Here is a 20,886-nt window from a genome sequence, read left to right as displayed (position 1 = left end):
AGGCACAGACAGTACTCTGCAGATTCTGTATCTTTGGGGGGTTGTGTGATCATCCATCTTGAATGGGTCACCTGGTGCTGGACAACGTGGACAGCTATTTGACCACTCTGGGACTCAGTTTCCACTTTTATAGGATAAGGAGGTTGGATTAGTTGCTCATAGGATCTTTGGTAGGTATTCCTCTGATAGCTTCACGTACTAGGGCAAGTAGCGTGCTTCCAAAGTCCACAAGTATACAATAAATGCGGATTGCTTTTATCTTACTGGTAACAGAATAACTATGTAGTTCCATCTCTGTATCAACAGTAAACGACAAACACTGATATCATCAATTTGATTTGGGGTTTTCAATGAGCTCTCACGAGCTGGAACTGATAATGATATGCTTTTAAAATATCCCCCTTTGTATGGTGAAACAACTTTGGAAATTGTAACTTGAGAATATATAGGTATTTATTTATTTATAGCCTACCTTTTGGCTGAGATTTGAGATGACATTTTTCTTTCAACAAAACTCTCAAGTAGCACACTCTGATTTATAATTTTATTTGGTTATTGTCTGCATATGCTGCAGAAAGTTGAAAAATTATTCAAATTCTGCCAAAATGTATTTACAGTTATTTTTCTGCTGCTGAGAGTTCCACCTTCAAAACATTTTAAAGTCTGCATATAGAATCAAGATTGCACTTTTCAGAGGAAAAAAAAAGAGAGAGAATGAGAGAGACTAGGTTTTTGTCTTTACCCAGAGTAGCCTGAAGTAGATTTTAGAGTCTTAAACTACAGTTGAAAATCTAGGGTGGCAACAAATCTCTTTTTAGCAACTTGCATTGCCCAGTCTCCATAAGTATTTCATCCTGTGTCCTGCTGGGGTGTAAGAATTAGGAATACTCTTACTAAGCATTTTAGAATGGATCAGAACCAAACCATTCCTGGGGGGGAAAAAGGTAGTTTTTTCTCCTCCTTATCTTACCTTATCAGAGTGTCCTTTTGCCAGGTGACCTGAATTCAGGCTTTGGAGCTAGAAAAGGCATGTATCCTCAGCATGTTTCTATTCCCTTAAAAGATTCGAGGTAGAAGTCACACCCCACATTAAAGAAGTGTCCAATAAGGGAGGTTTGCAGCTGCCCCCAAATTGTCTCATTCAATTTCATTCCTGATTTCGAAATAAGATTTGCCCGTTTCAAAGCAACATTTTCAGCACCCTCTACTCTCCTGCCCCCTTGATGTTTTCCTTTGGCTCCTTCTGCATCCAGCAGGGCTCCTCTCCCATCCCTGCTGACATGCCCACCTGGAGCACCCTTCCTCTCATCAGGCAAGGCCCACGTCAAGTTCTTACCTCGCAGCCTCTGAGAAATAGCACTTTAACCCCTCCCCCCACCCTTGTGACATTCGCTTTGTACATATCTATTGCCACGTTGCCCTTTCCCTGTGCTAGAACTATACAGTCAGCCCTCTGTATCCATGGGTTCTGCGTCTATGGATTCAACCAACGACAGATCAAAAATATTAGGGAAAAAAAGGTTCTAGAAAATTCCAAAAAGCACAGGCAACTATTTACATAGCATTTACATTGTATTAGGTATATAAGTAATCTAGAGATCATTTAAAGTACACGGGACGATACGCATAGATTATATGCAAGTCCTATGCCATTTTATATAAGGAACTTGAACATCCACAGATCTCGGTATCCTCAGGGGTCCTGCCAACAATCCCCCATGGATACTGAGGGACGACTGTACATGCTTATGTTTTTCCTTCCAGAGGCAGATGCAGTTGCTTTTGACCTTTGTATTTCTCTCAAGATATTTATACATAAAGATATCCCATAAAACTTTTTGAATTGAATTCACTAGTATTTAATCCTTTTTAATATATAATTAATATTGTTCCTGTGCATCAATGACAGGAGAAAAACACTAAGTAAAATGAGGTTTAAATGTGAAGAGGGTAGAAACTTCAGGCATTTGTTTGCTTTTCATACCAGGTTGCACAGTTATGTTTCATTGTTCCAAACCTCAATTTCCAATAATAAATAGTGTCTTTCCTGAGACAGGAGGGAGGAGGGCAAGGACCGGGCTTGGTGCCCTAAGACAGGCATTTCCTTTCTCATTTTTAAAGGAGGTTAAATCACCTGTTCAGCCCCTCACAGTCAGTAAGGGCTGGAACCAGAATCTGAACTCAGGGCTGTCAGATGCCAAAGGCCTGGCTCTCCCATCACACTGCACTCGCTTCCTATCCCGACCACTCTTTGTAAATTAGCAACCCCCCTCCGTCACCAAACTCTGTTCTGTACAGTGCTTTCCTCAGAGCGTTCATTCCCATCTGACACGTAATGATACGTTTGTTTCCTTGTTCAGTGCCTGTATTCTGTTCACTAGAGTGTAAGCTGCATGAAGGCAGGAACTTTTTTCTGGTTTGTTCACTGACGTAACCCCAGCATCCAGAAGAGTGCCTGGCACATGCAGATGGGAGACTCCCAGTACATATTTCTTGAATGGATGAACAAACACAGAAGAGATGATTCTACAGCTTACTTAACTGATGTAAAATTAGTGCTACTGACAGTTCCTCAATGACTGGAAGAAAACTTTTTTTTTTTCCAATTTACTTTCCTACAGTCCAGAAGGTTCTTGCCTCTGCTCACCCTACCACTTCCCAAACTACGCCCTACAACTCCTTTTCTCTTGTTTTAGCCACAGGCATCTTTCATCACAAGTCACCCATATAAACCTAGAGCTGTTAACATTGTTGCAGAATTTCTTGCAGCAAATCATATGTGTCACCCATGGGCTCCCCAGTGTCTTAGTGATACTACAGCATATAATTCAGCACACAATTTAGAGATTCAAAAAAATTTTTAATTGCCAAGATTTCTCCCTATTGCATAACTTTGCTACAGTAGCTTATGCTGGGAACACTTATTAGGGGCCCTTTGAGTTAGATGCAGATAGAATAATAAAAGAAATGGACACTTTCTTACTGCTTGCAGAGACTCAGTCCTGTTCCTGTGGATCAGGCCTGCACCTGAAGCCACTTGAACACTTGGTACTCAAAGCCTAGAGTGTAGAAGCCGCCATGGAGAACAACAAAGAGGTGTTTATAAAGGACCCCTGACACTGAAAGGCAAGTGTCAGAAATTGTGAAAGAGACTAAAAGCATAGGGAATAAAATCTAAAAAATAAACATCAGTCTTTTTAAATAAAGCTAGTTGGCTCATGCCACATATTTATTGGAATGAAGCTATGTGGGCATTTTGTTAAAGTTAATTTTGATGATCTGTCTGTATTTACCCCCAGTTCACCTACTCCAGCCCTCACTGCATCTCAGTAAATGCCACTGCCAGCGTTTACCAGATGCTTAAGCCAGAAACCCCAGGGTCTCTGCCTCTCTCCATTATATCCAGTCACCAAATCTCATTGCATTTTTTTCATTTTAAAAAATCTATTTCACCAGCATTCTAGGAAAAACCTAGACTACTGCAATAACCTCCAACTTGGTCTTCTCCCATTATTACAGGTTGCATTGTGTCTGCTTCAAAACATGTTGAAATCCTACCCCCAGTACCTGTCAATGTGACATTTGGAAATAGGGTCTTTGCAGATGATCAAGTAAAGATGAGGTCATTAGGGTGGACCCTAATTCAATATGAATGATATCCTTACATAAAGGGGAAATTTGGACTCGGACACACAGACACACACACACACACACATGCACACACACATGGAAAACTCCATGTGAAGATGAAAGCAGAGATCAGGGTGATATGCCTACAAGCTCCAGGAGAGAGGCATGAAGCAGATTCTCCCTCATGGTTCTCAGAAGCAACCAACCCTGCTGACACCTTGATCTCAGACTTCCAGCCTCCAGAACAGTGAGACAACAAATTTTTGCTGTTTAAAACCCCAATCTGTGGTACTTTGTTACAGTCGCCTTAGGAAACTAAACCAGCCATCTTCTTTTCTGTTATTATCTCAAACTCTACTTAAACTAAAAGAAAATATACAAGCAATACATTCTTCTTATAAAAATTGGAACAGTTAGTACCTAGCATTTATTGAGAGCTTTTTTTTTTTTTAATGTACCAGATGCTAAGTGATTTACATGTTATTATTTCATGTAGTCCTTATATCAGCCCTGTAATCATCTTCATTTTACAGATGAGGAAACTGAGGCACAGCAGGCTGAGTGGCTTGCCTGTGGTCACATGGCTGTTATATGAGCTGGATTCGAAACCACACATGTGGCTCCAGAGCCTGGGTGCTCAACCCCATGGCATAGCCCCTTTGATTACACCCCCAAACGTGGTGCCCTTTCCAAAACCTTGGAAGTAACTGCAGTTAGCTTCAGTGTGTAATGTGCTGCATTTACATATATGTGTGTAGGAGTATATGTGTATGTATCTGTCTCTATAAAAAGTACACAGTGTTAAATATCCCTAAAAGGATCACGCATATCTTCCTATAACTTGCTTTTTTTCACTTAATTTATCTTAAATATTTACCCATTTTAATGAGTACATATATACCTTCTTCTTAGTAGTCTACTGTATGAAGTGTGCGTTTTAAAAAATATGTTGCTTTATACCATGAGTATTTAAATTTATGTGCTAAGATGGGGGCAGCAGCTTTCCACATCCTTGGAATACCTTCCAAACAGTGGTAGGAGCAGGAAGACACACATCAATGTCTGTGAGATGAGGGTTTTGGGGATGGAAGGTGAGGGGAAGGTGGGAGGTGGCCGCAGACCCCAGCTTGGGTGACTGCTGTTTCCTTCAATATCAGTTTCTGTTGAGAAGAGGCTTTGGGAAGAAGAAGAATGTGGGCCTGGAAATTTCAATATTTGGAATTCATGTACAACTGGGTTTCACTGGTTGAGTCAGTTAACTTCTCTGAGCTTTACTTATTGCTTTTATTTAGAAAAGCAGAGATAATATTTCCTGTCCTTCCTTGTCATAGGATTTCTTTGAGGAAAAAAATTAAATGAAATAAAAAATGGTTTGCAGACACAATTGTTATTATGGTTATTATTACCTTTGTACTGTTTCCGGGTACTAGATATCAGAAATGTTGTTCTGTAGAGCCTTTGGAATGCAAACAACTGTATGGGATGCTTTTTATTGACTTTATGGGATTATTGTAAGGAGGAAATCTAAATTTCCTCTCTTTTCTCCGCCACCCTTTTTTTTTTCATACATTCAGTGCATGGATATCCTTACCACCTAACTCTTTGTTGAAAATTCTAGGATCTACATTTTCATGATATGAATTCTAAGAGATTTATAATGAATCAAACTTTTCAAGCCTTCTAACAGAGAGAGCATTAAATCATTATTTAATTTTAAAATACATGGTTTAGTGAATTCTTCATTCATTTGACAAACAAGATTATTTGGCTGCCTGCGTGTGTGTGCGTGCGTGTGTGTGTGTGTGTGTGTGTGTGTACTTTGCTGTCTCAAAACCATCAAATTAATTTGCACAGGAAGACACACCCCTAATGTTTCAGTCATTTGGATCTCCTTTATCTCTGGTAGTCTGAGCTTCAGCTAGAAATGTTTTTTCCTTTCACGCACTTGAACGTGGATTGGGAGCCTGTACAGGTGCTGCTTTGAGTAATGGAATTTACAACAGACCTAGCCTTTGTTCTGTCAAATTAAGGAAAGGATACAGATGGCTCTTTGAATACAACAAAAAATGAAGGCAAAAGAGAAGAATCTAAAGGGACACCCATCAAACCGTGGCGATGGTCTCACATAGGCATTTACTACACCAAGAAGAGAGGTTCTTTAGATTGATTACCAGAGCTTAAAAAAAAGTGAAATGTGTGTTTCTCATTTGCCTGGCTCTGTAGCTCATATCCTTAACATCTTTGTTTGTGTTCCTGTTGCCACTGCATTATTTTTCATACAAAATGGTGTGACCTGTACCATGTCATTCCTTTCTGGCTCTCCAAGTGGGTCACTCCCACTGGGGTGAGGGTTCCTTGCAATGATTCCTGTTTGTCTACAGGTCACTCCTGATCTAACACATGTGGTTCTGATGCTGACAGATGGCCAGAGGGTGATTCCTTCTCTGGTGTGGCCTTGGCTACTATTTAAGGATGTGAGCTCCCATGTGCTGGACCTCAAAGAAGGTTTAAGCATACATTCACTGGTCCATGTGATAATTGCAAACCCATGGAGGAGAAAGCAGGAGAGCTATTAATTGCCTGTTCTAGCTGCCTCATCCACTTGTACCTTATAGTGAAGGAGGATCTTGGGAAGATGGGGGTCAGAAGCAGGAACTTCAGTAGATGACTCTGGGTCTGTCCTCTCCTCCCCTGAAGCACCTTCCTGCCTCCTTTTTCTGCAGCCCTCCCACTTAATCTCAACATCTTCCCTTGCTCCTAAGAAATCTGCATTTTAAAGCAACACTGTAATAGATCCTAAGGGAAACGCTCCAAGGAGACCACACTCACTCTGAGAAATGATGGCCTGCACAATGAAGCAAGTTCCTTAGCATGGTGTCGGTGTACTTCCTGGCCTTTCCTGGCCTCCCTCTGCCCCTTCTTCAGCTTCCTCTTTTGCTCTTCTCCTGTACTCCTTCACCCAACCCTCAACTCCATGCACTTATTATTTGGCCAAAACTGAACCCTTAACGTTTTCCAAACACGTGGAGTTACATCAAAATTCAGAGCTTTTGCAATGACCACAGTGGCCTGTTCCCACCTTCAGGCCTTACAGAGTCGTACTTACCCTCAGAGAGCCAGTGAGGAGCATCTTATTGGATGAGGCCCCCATGCCCCCTCCCTGCCCCCCATGACCCCTCTGCCTTCTTCCTCCTCAAGTTCTAATGCCTCATCTCTCCCTCTGCTTGGGTCACTTCTCCCTCTGCTTACACTTCTCTTATTGTCCTTGTCAATGACTTAGAACCCAACTCAGTTCCTCCTTGAAGTTTGTCTTGCTCTCTTGAGATGTGCTTTCTCTTTCTGAACCATCCTTTGCATGTCTTCTTAATCTGTCTTATGTTACCTGTAACATTCTATCTTAAAATTAATAATAATACACACATATACAGCACTTGCTTTGTGTCAGGCCCTATTCTAAGCACTTGATATAAATTAATTCACTTAAGCCTCACATCAACCTTTGGAAGTAGGTGCTACTATTACTCCTCATTTTACAGAGGAGGAAATGCAACACAGAGAGGCTAAGTGACTTACGAAGTCACACCACTACTAAGTGGCTAAGCCATAGTTCAGACCTAGTCAGTCTGACTCAGAGACCATCCTCCAAACCATTATTCTATGTAGCCTCTCTCTATATCTTATATTTTGTGGTTATCTGTGTACTTGCCTTATGATTTTGGTTTTTTTCCATCTTTGCATCCCTGTGTCTCCTAGCACATGGTACTCTCCAAACACTTGAAAAATGGAATTCTATGGGGATGAATTTTTTAGGAGATCCTTGAAAATTCTAAATTTTGAGAACCCTTAGGAAAAACTTTCAGTACTTCTGGGAATGGAATTTCCGGTGGTGATAAAGGGCAAAGCATAAATTCCTTTTGGCAGTTAGCATTTTCTCATGATTTTTATTCTCCTGCATACCTTTCCAAGCAGTTTTCATTTTCATTTGTTTTACATTTTCTTAAGATATGTTCACACTTATATTTTAAACGATGGAAAGAAAGAGATCACTTGCAAATGCCAACTGGGGAGAGTGTTTATTTTAAACAATGCTGTTCCGGTGTACCAGCTGCTGTTGCTATGCTTGCATATTGGTTGCTAGGGGTGGGGAGGAGAATTAAGCTTGTGATGTCAAGATGGAAAGTTGCTTCAACTTCACATTCTATTGGCTAGGATTTTCTGGAATGAGGAATCCTCAATCCTAAACAAGTAGAAAGGTACTTGGTTTCAGCTTGCAGAAATAACTTAAACTACAGAGATAATTAATTATAATCTAGTTATTTTCTAAGGGCAGAAGGAAACCTGGAATTTGGAAAAGTCTCCCCAAAGGATGATATAAACCATTATAGAAGGCTAATATCAGTGTTGTAAAATGAACAAGGAAAATTGGATACATTATCTGTTAAAGAAAGGATTTGTTTAATATATCAGTTGCTGTATCAACACAGGAAAAGAAAACTCACTGTTTTAGATTGAATACAAATTTGTAGATTTATGTTTATACAGTAAATATTTCTGTGTGTGTATCATGATTTTGTATGTATTTTACATACAGACTCATTCAATAATAATTCCTTAAACACCTCCTACATGTAAAACGTTGTCTTAGGCATGAATGCAGGGTGACCATCCTAATTTATCTGGGATTTCCTCAGTTTTAGCACTAAAAATCTCATGTCCTGGGAAACCCATAAGTCCTGGGCAAACAGAGACAGTGGTTACTATACAAGGAGAAAACAAATAAGACTAAAATAGTCGCCAAAATTTTTCACTGTGGCAAGGAAAACAAGTTGAACACCCCAACAATCAAGGAACACAAATAATAAAAACCTGCATTTATTGAGTGCTTGTGAAGTAAGTTCTATTACTGTCCCCATTTTAAAGATGAGTAAACTGAGACATAGCAAGGGTAAACGACCTAGTTAGTGGAGAAGCAAGAATTTAAACTCGGGAAGTTTGGCTTTAGAGCACATACCACGTACAGTAAGTGGTGTTAAGGAAAGTTCTCTGTGAGGAGAGGCTGGTAGAGGCAGGAGCATTGCAGAAAGCATCACGGAAGAGCTGGATGGCTACACCTTGGCTCAGGTGAGCAGCGTTAAGGAGTTAGGAAGAAGAGATGAAGGTGTCGTTAAAAAGAGGAAATCATACAAACAACGGTATGGAGTGAAGAACAGGCAGAGCCTTTTTTTTCCAGAGACAGGAAGGAGTTAGCCTGTGGAAGAGGAAGGAACCCTTTCTCTGATATTGCAGACAATTGAATGCAACAACTGAGGGGGGGAGGGAGAGAGAGAGGGGAGGGAGATCCTTTTGAAAGATCTGGAATTGGCTCTTTTTCAAATAACCTTTTTAAAAAAAATATTTATTTATTTATTTGTTTGTTTGTTTGTTTATTTTGGCTGCACTGGGTCTTCATTGCGGCATGCGGGATCTTTTAATTGTGGCATGTGGACTTCTTAGTTGCGGCATACGAACACTTTAGTTGCGGCATAAATGCGGGATCTAGTTCCCCGACCAGGGATTGAACCCAGGCCCCCTGCATTAGGAGTGCATAGTCTTACCCACTGGACCACCAGGGAATTCCCCAAATAACCTTTTTGGAGTTTGCTAATTGATGACTACAAAATTTACCTTTACCTCCTCTGCTAAGCATCAAATGGTCTTGTTTCTCTTGTGTGTCAAGAGGTGGTCCTCTTTTCTGACCATAGGTCACTGCTCAGAGGCTAGTCTCATGTTTAGAAGGCCAGTAAGTTTGATGTGTATGGAACTGAGATAGGGTAGGCCCAAGCTTCTTACTGAGGAAGACTCCATCCATCCTTCCTGCAACACAATTCTTATAAATAGCAATTTCTTTTTAAATTCTAAGTTTGAAAAAAAAATCTTGAATCTTTGGTTTTATTTTCTACAATGTCCTTAACCAGACACAACATATGAGGGTGTCCTTTGGCTACATTTTTCTTAGAGATTATTAACAGTTTTAGTAGACAGAATGATGCCCCGTACCCCAAATGATGTTCCTGGAACCTGTGAATATGTTCCCTTACATGGCAAAAGGGACAGTACAGGTGTGATTAAAAGGATCTTGAGATGGGGAGATTATCTTAGATTGTCCAGGTGGACTAATGTAATCACACGGGTCCTTACAGGAGGAAGGCAGGAGAGTCAGAGTAAGGGAGAGAGATGCTATGCTGCTGGCATTGAAGACGGAGGAAGGGGCCAGGAGCCAAGGGATGCAGGCAATTTCTAGAAGGTGGGGACACACACTCCTCTAGAGTCTCCAGAAGGAAGGCAGGCTTCCAGACACTTGATTTTAGCCCAGTGAAACCCACTTATTTCAGACTTCTTGAGACAGGAAGGGGGCAGAGCATGACCTTTCAAAGAATGACATAGCCATTGAGGACACGACATAAACTGGTTTGAACCAACTAGGTCCAAGATAGCAGAGGATTCGACTCCCAGTGGACCTTGAGCCTTGTTATGTGCTCATTGTTATACATTAGCATACGCTAAATGACACACCCTCAGGTGCCAAGACCAACCATAAAAGGCCAAAAAGTGGACAGTGACCCAATTCCTAGAAATCTCCACCCCCTCCCCAAAATAGCTGGAATACTCCTCGCACTCATTAGCCTCTGGTCAAAGTCAGGGTCACCAACTGGGTGGAGGTGGTAGGATTGAGGCTGGAAGAAGGGAGTTTGTGAGCTCCTTTCTTGAGCTGTTTTAGGAAGCCTACAGGTGTCCAACAAGAGGATTCCTAAGCAGTAGGAAGGAGTTGAAATTGAACATTAATAATTTAAAATTTTAATATAGCCATGTTATAAAAAATTCAAGAAAATAGAAAGAAGAGAAATCCTCCATAAATCCAACTGTAAGTTTAAGTCTTCATCTTAGGTTTGTTTCCTACACACTTAGAATCATGGTGTACCTGTATATCTGAATCCTACATTTGATTTTTACTTAATTTATTATAATAAATATTTTCCATGTTATTGTATAGTCTTTATAACCATCAATTTAACAACCATATAATATTCTATCATAGGTATATCCCACAATTCTCTTAATCATTATACTTTGTTGATTCTCAAGTTTCCAATATTTGCCTTTCATAAATGAATCTTGAACAACATCTTCATTCTTATATTTCTTTTTCCCACAGTCTAACTAGTTCTCATATGGGTTTTATACATTGTCTTTCTTTAGCTGCCATGTGGCTATGAAGCAACAAGATTCATTTTTCATACAAACGTACACATGCTAACATATCCAGTGCGTGTTATCTGCTTTAAAGAAGCAGAAAGTATTTTCTTGGAGAAATATTTACATATTTCACTGGCATCTCTAATGACTTTGAACTTTTGGATTTGTTTTCTTCTTTGTAATTCCTTCAGATATAGCCTGAGTCACTCGGAAGATTTAATCCTATATCTTGTCTGTAGCCTCAGACCTTATTCTTCAGCCAGATCATGCTCTGCTTTAGAGGACTTGGCTCTGATTAATACCAGGCTGGGCCCAAACCATTGTTACTACCCAGAAGAGTTCACCTGAGAAATCCCCACCTCTACCTCTCAGCTTCTGACAACAGCCCACGCCCCCCTTGACTCTCTCCTACCTTTATCCCTTCATGGTTGTTGCTCTTTGAGCTCCCTGAGATCTCTGGTACCTTGACTCAGCCCACTTCTTCAAGATATTCAACCAGCTCTTGACTTCAACATCTCTCTGTGGTCCCCATCACTTCATCCTCTCTTGCAGCACCCTTCTGTCCTGCCTTGTCTTTCTGCTGCCTCTGCCCTGATTCTGATTCCTGGAACAGTCCAACTGGGTGCCTTCTCCACTTCCACATCTGTCCCAGGGCCCTGCTGGGGTTGGGTAGCAGAGTGGCACCTTGCAAATGTGGTCTCCCACCAAGCTGTGTCCTCAGGGCTGCTCAGTAATCCTTCCCTCCCAGGGCCATCCCTGCTTCCTCTCTCCCTCAGTTTCTGGCTATTGACCAACAACTTTTTGTTGAACAACACAGAGAAAACAGGGGCTGTCAGGTATGAACTTCTTGACTTCCCCACTCTACACCTGCAATTTTAAAAATTTAAATGCTACCTTACTTCCTTCTTTCCTTTCTGACAGGAAGTATTGTTCCTCTTTCATTCCAAAGCTAATCCTTCCACCTTCCACTGGTATCATCCATTCCAGATCATCTCTCATCAATAATAATCAATCTCTCTCTTCCATTTCCACTGGCTCATTCTTTCAATATGGAGATACACTTAAGACTCTCCCATCTTAAGGGAGAAAGGAAGATGGATTTGTGTTTAGTACCTACTATATGTTGGTCACTTGAGTACGTATTATCTCATTTAGTCTTCATAACAATTTTATGAGTTAGGTGTTATTATCCTCATTTTTCAGGTAAGAAAACCAAGATTCAGAGATGTTAAGTTAACTAACGTTTTAAGTTAGTAAACTGGCTTGGTCTAATGGCAAGACCACGAATGCTATCTCCTTTAGCCCATTCCAAGTTCTCTTCTCTTTCCTTTCACAACCATATTTGTTAACCAAGTAACAAACTGCTCACTGAAATTCCACTTCAACATGGTTTACTAGTGACTTGTCTGTGTGAGAGTTATTTAAAATGTATCCACACACTGAATATGCAATCAGTAGCTTCTTAACCAACCTTGAGCATGCTTTACTAGTCAGCAATACAGAAAGAAACGCCACTGACCAACTGTTTCTTTAACTACCCACTTAACTTGTGGTTATTGATCACCATCTGTAGCATCCTTTTCCAGAGGAAGGGTGATACATATATGAATAGTAATACTCAGTGGTATGCTGGTGAATCTGTAATAACCACTTTCTGAATAAAAGTCTTTGATTAGTAGGGTTTGCCAATTCCTGCGGTGTAAATAGTCCTACCATGAGGAGTATTTAATAATGGTGGTGCTTAATGACTGTGTTTCAAAATTCGTAAAAATTTAGTTATCACAAACTAAGTGGTGTGCTGGTTCCAGCACACCACTGAATTAGCTAACAGTTATCGAGCATTCACTAAGTGGTATGCAATGTTCCAAGTGCTCAGAGGTATTATCTCAGTTAATCCTAAACACCTTATGTCCATTCTGCACATGTGGAAACTGGAATATCAAGTAAATCGCCCAAGAATGTGCCCTAAGTGTGGGAGCTGGGATCGTACTGGACACCTAAAACTGCTATCTTCTTTTATGAAAAATATGCAAATATCTACTATTTTAGCTTTCTTTATTTCTAATAACTTAGAAGGACCTGGTTTGAATTTTGTCATCATATACCTTATGAAGAAAATGTATTTTTAAAATAAATATGTAATTTTCTACCTTAGTAGGATTAAGTAACAGGAAGGCAGGAGTCTGATCTTCTGGTATTTTTGTATACCTACTGTTTAGTTCAGTGCCCAGCATGTAGCAAAGACTCATAAGGAATGTTGAAAGAATGGAATATAATAATTCTTATCCCTTCATTAAAAGTTCTCTAAAACCTCTGTTAAGGTATGTAAATGTACTTAAAATAATCAAGTATTTTATGTTTATGTCGCTTGACAAAATAATACCACTCCTGGGAGTTTATCCTTATGAACTAATTCAAAAGGAGGAAGAAAAAAAGCATTAGGCAAGAAAATGTTCATTGTAGTACCAGCTATGAGACATACATAAATATCCAGAATAGTGATAAGTTAAATGACATTTCTTCAAATGAATGTTGTACAGCCAATAAAAAAGATAAGAAGTTCATTTAGCAAGATGAAAAAATAAAGCAGGATACATTTGACTTGATCACATGACTCAGGGGCCATATTACAAAGAGGCTAAGAGTACAGACTTCAGATTTGGACCCACCAGAACTCAATTCCAGGATCTTTTAACTGGCCATACAACCTAGGGCAAGTTGTTTAACTTTCCTAAGTGTCAGTCTCCCCTGTGCAATGGGGACAATGCTCTCAGAGTCATTGTGGGGATTCAATGAGCAAGCATGGAAGTGCCCAGGACAGCACCTGGCACCCTGATCTATTGCCCATGCAGATGGGCAAGGACTGGCTAGGAATGTGGATGCGGGAAAATAATTTATGCTTTTGGGTGGGGGGATTATGGATTATTTTTAGTTTAAATTTTTTATTATATGACATATATGCAATAAATAGCAACCAATTAAAAAAGAAAGTCACTTTTAAAATATCCTACAGATTAGCTTTAGTTCTGATTTAGACAGTCTTCTATCCAAACAAGTGAGGTCACTCGGTGAGTGCACCCTGGCTCCTCGCAGGGACCTCGCAAACAGAGCCAATGCTTCTACGCTTCCTGCTACTCGGGAACTGTTGAGACCACCATTCACTCGTTCACCCGATTTGCGCCAAACACATGTGGAAGAGACTTACTTTCATGCTACCAGGATCCACATAGAGTCGTACTCATCTGCTAACGATGAAGGTGTGGCCTGGTCCTTTGGATTCCTACCCACGTGTGGAAGGTATCTTGTAACCTTCCAGGTTATCAGATCACACACTCCTGTTTCTCTTCTTCCTCCTTGTTTGTCTTCCTCTTATCAGACTGAAATTGGTAAAGATGAATGAAAGGTACCTGCATTACCCCTCGACCTGCACACAACTTGAAGTATTTCCACACCGAAACCTTAGTTCTCATAAATCTTATTTAGGTGAACACCTTGCTGGATCCACAGTGCAATATTTGGATCACAATTTTACTCAAAGTCAGATTGTTGGGTGCATAATATATCTGAAGTCATTATGGTAGAGTTCCATGTAGCAACAATCAATAGTAATTATCTTGGTATAAATTATTTTCATTCTTTAGGGCCTGAAGACTCAGAAATTTTTAGAGAAAATAGCCTTCTGAGTCTTCAACTCAAGCAGAAATAAAATCCAGAGTTCAGGGTAAGCTCAAGGCTTGTCACCGCCTGCTCAAATGTGAGAGCAGAGCTTCGGGCATGTCCAAGTCTGCTTAGATTCCTCTTATTAGTGGGGGCATTTAATTAAACCAAGACAGTCTTTCTGCCTGACCAGGGCAACTACTGATGAGAATAAAATTGATGCGAGATGAACAGTTAACAGCAGGAGATAGATACATGGGAACAAGAAATAAAAAAGCTATAGTCAAACTGAAGAATATTGCTGTAGTATATTATATTTGACATTTACTGCTGTGTCTAATAATGCATCCCTCACTTCTCTCCAGCAGCCATGTGACTTCATTATTTTAAATTTTGGAAGCTTTTGTTTTTGAAAAATGACAAAAATCTCAGTTCTCCATTCCTCATTAGGGTACATATTTAATTGTGTTCCTCTGTTCATTATCTTTGTTGCCATTCAACCAGAGGAGTGCTGGCAAAAATCATGTAAATGGCTATGTCTGGCTTTTCCAAGGTATTTAAAATTCTATTGTTGTTTCCATAAGCCACAGACAGTGGGTTATTTTTCATGGACAGACAGTGCATTCTTCTCTTGCGGTTTTTATGGACAGACTGTGTAAAATGATAACACAATGAATAGGGTACCAGCTCTACTATATCAAGGGCTTAAATCAGTTATTTCAGACAGAAACTCAGTGTGGTAGAGCACGTTTCAAATAGGTTTGCAGGTACAGCTATCACACAGAATTTCAGCATCTTTTGTGATTAATTCTCAAGAAAAGTTAATGACATTTTTCACAATAAATTAGAGCTAAGGTGAGGGAGATTTCAGTAATGAAAGTTCAGGGGGTGACCTGAATAAAATCAGTAAGATTTAGATGGCAGAATTAAAATAGAGATCTGATCCATCTTCAGAATGGCAAAGGTTTGGATTATTGTGGAAGGTAAAACTAGTGTAAATCTTCTACTTGCCTCTTCATAGTCCCTTCCATGTCACATGATAGTTTTTCCAATGTTATAATATACCATATTCACTAAACTCATTTCCACACTCTCTCTTCCTGAAAGGGACATTTCTTCATCGTAATTGTTTTAAAAGAATCTATTTTGAGGTTAATTTATAATTAACCCTAACTTAATCATAGTCATTAAAGCTTCCACTTTGTTGTTTCTTTTTTAAACCTGTTGTGGAAATGGTCTAAACTAAAGTGGTTTCTTAAAACTGTCTCTAAGGAGTGTGAAGAAATGTCTATTTGCAGTTAATGATCCAGAAAATCAAGAATTACCCCCAGTTTGACAATAAAGAATATTTTTTATCAGTTTGAAATTCTTTTTAATGGAAAAATTCACATGGAATTAATATTTATGCATAACTTTTAATACAAACTTAAATTCCTAGCTCCCCAGATGTGACATGTGATCAGATCTCTTTTCTAGTTGTGTTTCCTTTGGAAGCCTAAGTTTGTACATAGATTCTCTTTATCCAAAACTATTATGGTCACACTTTTTATAATGATTAGTGTTTAATAACCAGATTCATTACTCAATAAATAATAAGAATGTCATATAACACATATGAAAATAGTTTTAAAAATCACTGAAAGAATTTCAGTATCATAGTCTACAGGCTTTCCATTCAATCTTTTTCTGATCAATGTGATTGATAAACTTGTAGAGAAATTATATTGTATAATACACCAGAGAGAAGGTACCATATTTTTGGCTATCTAAAAAACAGTAGGGGAAAATGCATCTGCAGTTACTCATAAAGTATAATACTCTTGGTGATAAATCCATTTTATTCACTCTTTTATTTATGTCTCCTCTGCTCTTAAGAAGGGGATAAGGTGGTTTATCATTAGGATGACCATATAACTTATCATCCAAAATTTTGAGATTAATATTAATCATTGTACTGGGGCAACAGGTATAAACTAGCACTGTCTCAAGAAAGCTGGAACATATATTTTCCCCACTTACCAAAAAGCTGAAAAAAACAATAAAACCATAGCGTAGGCAACATAAGGAGGGATAATAAGGAAGAAGTAGTAAAAAAACTATTCTGGAATACCTGCTTGACTTTGATCTATCTAGATACAACCTATATATCACTTAGCAGGTTAAGAGTTGGGAATCTCCTATATCACTCTTTCCTAAATAATTAGAAATACTGTATTAGTAAGGGTAGGGTAATTGCTGAAATAAAGAAATTCAAAATCTCAATCACATAAGATAATACATTTTTCTTTCTCATTCACATCACAGTCCAGTGTAGATTAATGATAAAGTGGTCTTTGGTGGGCCATGGCTCAGGAACCTAGGCAGACAGAGGTTACTTTCTCTTGAATTGGGGCAAACAAGGTAGCCTTGGGTATAAACATCCAGCAAAAAGATGGGAGAAGAAAGAGGGTGTGGAGGATCTCATGGAACTTTTGTCATGTGCCAATTCTGAAAGCGACATGCATCACTTTCTCTCACATTCCATGACCAAAACTCAATTGCATGACCCCACCTAACTTCACGGGAGACTGAGGAATGTGGTCTGGTTGTCCACCAGGAGAAAGTGGAAATGGACTTTGGTGAACACATAGCAATCTCCATCACTCTCCACCGTTTTGGTTACCAAGTACTGATTTCACTCTTCCTCCTATACATAGAATAAGGAAATCTCATATAGTTCCTGTGTGGAGCTCAAACTCTAGAATCTTTTTATCAGCTTCAGATGTGGCTCCTTATGATCTGCCGACCTATGAATTAGAAAGACAGCTTATCGACTCCCCACCTGCCTTTTCCATACATTCAGTAAACCATGATGGAACAGGGATAAACACCATGGTTGACATTTTCTGTAGAGAAAACAGATAATCAATAGTCAGCCAGAAAACATTTTTCTTACTTTTGCTTTTACAGAACCTTGCATTATTCTTTAGCTTTAATCACAAATGTCATCGTCTTTCCTTTTTGCTGTTACTCCTCTTGAGAAATCACCAGAGTATTTGTATTATACTAAGAACACATTAAGCAAACACATCTGTTTGCTTTTTTGTAACTCAGATCAGCAACTTTGCAGCTACTTAGTAAGACCCTCTACAATCCTCATTATTTAAAGCATATAATGGAGTTAACAAGAAAAAGAGCTTCTTTATCAGTGGTTATAAGGATTACGGAAGAAGATTTATGAGCTCGAAAAGAGTTGAGAAAATTACTTCTGAACCAAGAGATACAGGAAAGGAGGAAATAGTGTAAGAGCAAAATTATTTGGTTTCCTGATATTCAAATTCTTGTAAACTGGCTTATATCTTTCTATGTCACCCTAAACTTTGGTACTTTCTACTTTTTTGGTTTTATATTTAGTGCCTAGGAACCATAATGATATCACTTGATTTTGTTGGCACAATACCACTGCGGCAGAGAACTGGGAAAATGTGTGAAAGTCTGATAATATTTATTGAAGATTTTTAATGCTTAAATAGAATAGAAGAATAGCAAATAAGCAGTTTCATTTCTTAATTTTTAATCTCAAAATAATTTTAGAACTACAGAAGAGTTGCAACCATAGTGTAGAGATTTCCTATATACCCTTTACCCAGTTTCTCCTAATGTTAACATCTAAAATAACCATGGTACAATTTTCAAAAGTAAGAAATTAATTTGGTTGCTTCCATGTCCTGGCTATTGTAAATACAGCTGCAATGAACACTGTGGTACATGACTCTTTTTGAATTATGGTTTTCCCAGGGTATATGCCCAGTAGTGGGATTGCTGGGTCGTATGGTAGTTCTATTTTTAGTTTTTTGAGGAACCTCCATACTGTCCTCCATAGTGGCTGTTTCAATTTACATTCCCATTAACAGTGCAAGAGGGTTCCCATTTTCTCCCAAGAAGATATACAGATTGCCAACAAACACATGAAAGGATGCTCAACATTACTAATCATTAGAGAAATGCAAATCAAAACTACAATGAGGTATCACCTCACACCAGTCAGAATGGCCATCATCAAAAAGTCTACAAACAATAAATGCTGGAGAGGGTGTGGAGAAAAGGTGTAGAGGTGGATGGGCCTAGAGTCTGTCATACAGAGTGAAGTAAGTCAGAAAGAGAAAAACAAATACCGTATACTAACATATATATATGGAATCTAAAAAAAAAAAAAAAAGGTTCTGAAGAACCTAGGGGCAGGACAGGAATAAAGGTGCAGGCATAGAGAATGGACTTGAGGACACGTGGAAGGGGAAGGGGAAGCTGGGACGAAGAGAGAGAGTGGCATGGACATATATACACTACCAAATGTAAAATAGATAGCTAGTGGGAAGCAGTCGCATAGCACAGGGAGATCAGCTCGGTGCTTTGTGACCACCTAGAGGGGTGGGATAGGGAGGATGGGAGGGAGACATAAGAGGGAGGAGATATGGGGATATATGTATATGTATAGCTGATTCACTTTGTTGTAAAGCAGAAACTAACACACCATTGTAAAGCAATTATACTCCAATAAAGATGTTAAAAAAAAAAGAAATTAATTTGGTGTAATATGATTAACCAAGCCACAGGCTTTATTTGGCTCTCATCGTGTCCTTTTTCTGTACCAGGATCTGATCCAGGAGCTCATGCTGCCTTTTTTTTTTTAAGATTTTTTTGATGTGGACCATATTTAAAGTCTTTATTGGATTTGTTGCAATATTGCTTCTGTTTTATGTTTTGTTTTTTTGGCCGTGAGGCATGTGGGATCTTAGCTTCCCCACCAGGGGTCGAATCTGCACCCCCTGCATTGGAAGGCGAATTCTTAACCACTGGACCACCAGGGAAGTCGCCCATGCTGCATTGTGTTGTCATGTCTCCTTAGACTCCTCCAATCTGTGTCTATTACTCATTTTTCCTTGTCTTCCATCACCTTACCTCTTTTGAAGAATATTTTCATGTATTTTGTAGAATGCCTCAAATTTTTGGTTTTTATGAGTTTTTCTTGGGGTAAGACTTAAGGTCGTGGAATTTGAGGAAGAATACCATGGAGGTAGAGTGCCTACTTCATATCATATAGGGAGCCTTATGACATCCAACTGACTTATCATTAGTGATGTTGTCTTTGATCACATGGGCAAGTGGTACCTGTCAGGTTTTTCCATTGTAAAGATACTTTCTCTTTGTCATTAATAAACATTTTGGGGGAGACACTTTGTGTTAGTGTTTGTATCTCATCTCTCACTGCAGGCACCTGCCTTCCTCCAGATTTTGGGTAGTTACTTGCCCTGCAACCTCAGCACTCTGATGGTTAAGAAAAAATTTGTTAACTTTGTATTTGTTTGTTTGTTCAGCATTTTTGTTATAAGTTTGAGAGCATCGCTGTTTCCACCTCTCAACAGAAACCAAAATCCAATATTTGAGGTTTAAATACATGCTCTTAATATTAACTATCACTGTTAGTTGTCATGGTGATTGATACTCCAACATTCATTCTATTCCAGAAGATTAGTCTTAGTCAAATTTTATCAACCCATTTCTCCTGCCAGTGTTTGGTTTTGAAATAGGATGTGACTCACTTTTGTCCAATGAGATAGGAAGGAAAGTGTGCTATAGTCCTCCTAAGGAAAATTTCTTTCTCTTAATAAAAGGAAATAAGTAAAAGATAGTTCACCTTCTACCTCTGGGTTTAGCTATTTCTGGATGTATTGCCTGAAACTATGACCATCATCTTGTTTCCAGTATGAAAATGAAGCCAATACAGAGGACAACAGAACAAAAATGTGGAAAGAACCATATCTTTTTTTTTTCCTCATTTTCTCCCATCCTCTCCCCTTCTCCTTTCTTTTTTTTTTTTTTAATTATTTATTTATTTATTTATGGCTGTGTTAGGTCTTCGCTTCTGTGCGAGGGCTTTCTCTAGCTGCAGCAAGTGGGGGCCACTCTTCATCACGGTGCGCGGGCCTCTCACTATCGTGGCCTCTCTTGTTGCGGAGCACAGGCTCCAGACGCGCAGGCTCAGTAATTGTGGCTCACGGGCCCAGTTGCTCCGTGGCATGTGGGATCTTCCCAGACCAGGGCTCGAACCCGTGTCGTCTGCATCGGCAGGCAGATCCCCAACCACTGCGCCACCAGGGAAGCCCAAACCATATCTTTATTGGCATTTCTCAACTGCTATTCCAACCAACCATGGAATCAAACCTATTTGTGGTTTTCTACTATGTATTATTGGGTTTATTGTTTAAGCTCAATTTGAGCCTTGATATTTCAATTACTTGGACCCAATGACTTGTAACTGCTATCACCACTATAAGTGAAGTATGATTTTTGTGCAGATATGCTACAATCTGTTTATCCATTCTACTG

At 39.2% G+C, this 20,886-nt stretch overlaps 1 protein-coding gene and 1 non-coding gene across 4 annotated transcripts in view; one reads left to right on the top strand and one right to left on the bottom strand.

Annotated features, from left to right (window-relative positions):
* The window catches only part of SCHIP1 (schwannomin interacting protein 1), an 801,544-nt gene that overhangs the window by 237,948 nt on the left and 542,710 nt on the right, over window positions 1–20,886 (top strand). The window lies entirely within an intron of this gene.
* On the bottom strand, window positions 9,170–9,242 carry TRNAR-CCU (transfer RNA arginine (anticodon CCU)). Its single transcript has one exon. It is a non-coding gene; the product is annotated as a tRNA-Arg (tRNA).

Source organism: Eubalaena glacialis, chromosome 6 (assembly GCF_028564815.1).
Source record: "Eubalaena glacialis isolate mEubGla1 chromosome 6, mEubGla1.1.hap2.+ XY, whole genome shotgun sequence".
Classification (NCBI taxonomy): Eukaryota; Metazoa; Chordata; class Mammalia; order Artiodactyla; family Balaenidae; genus Eubalaena; species Eubalaena glacialis.
Note: the sequence above shows the minus strand (reverse complement) of the source record. Positions and strands in the feature narration are given on the sequence as shown.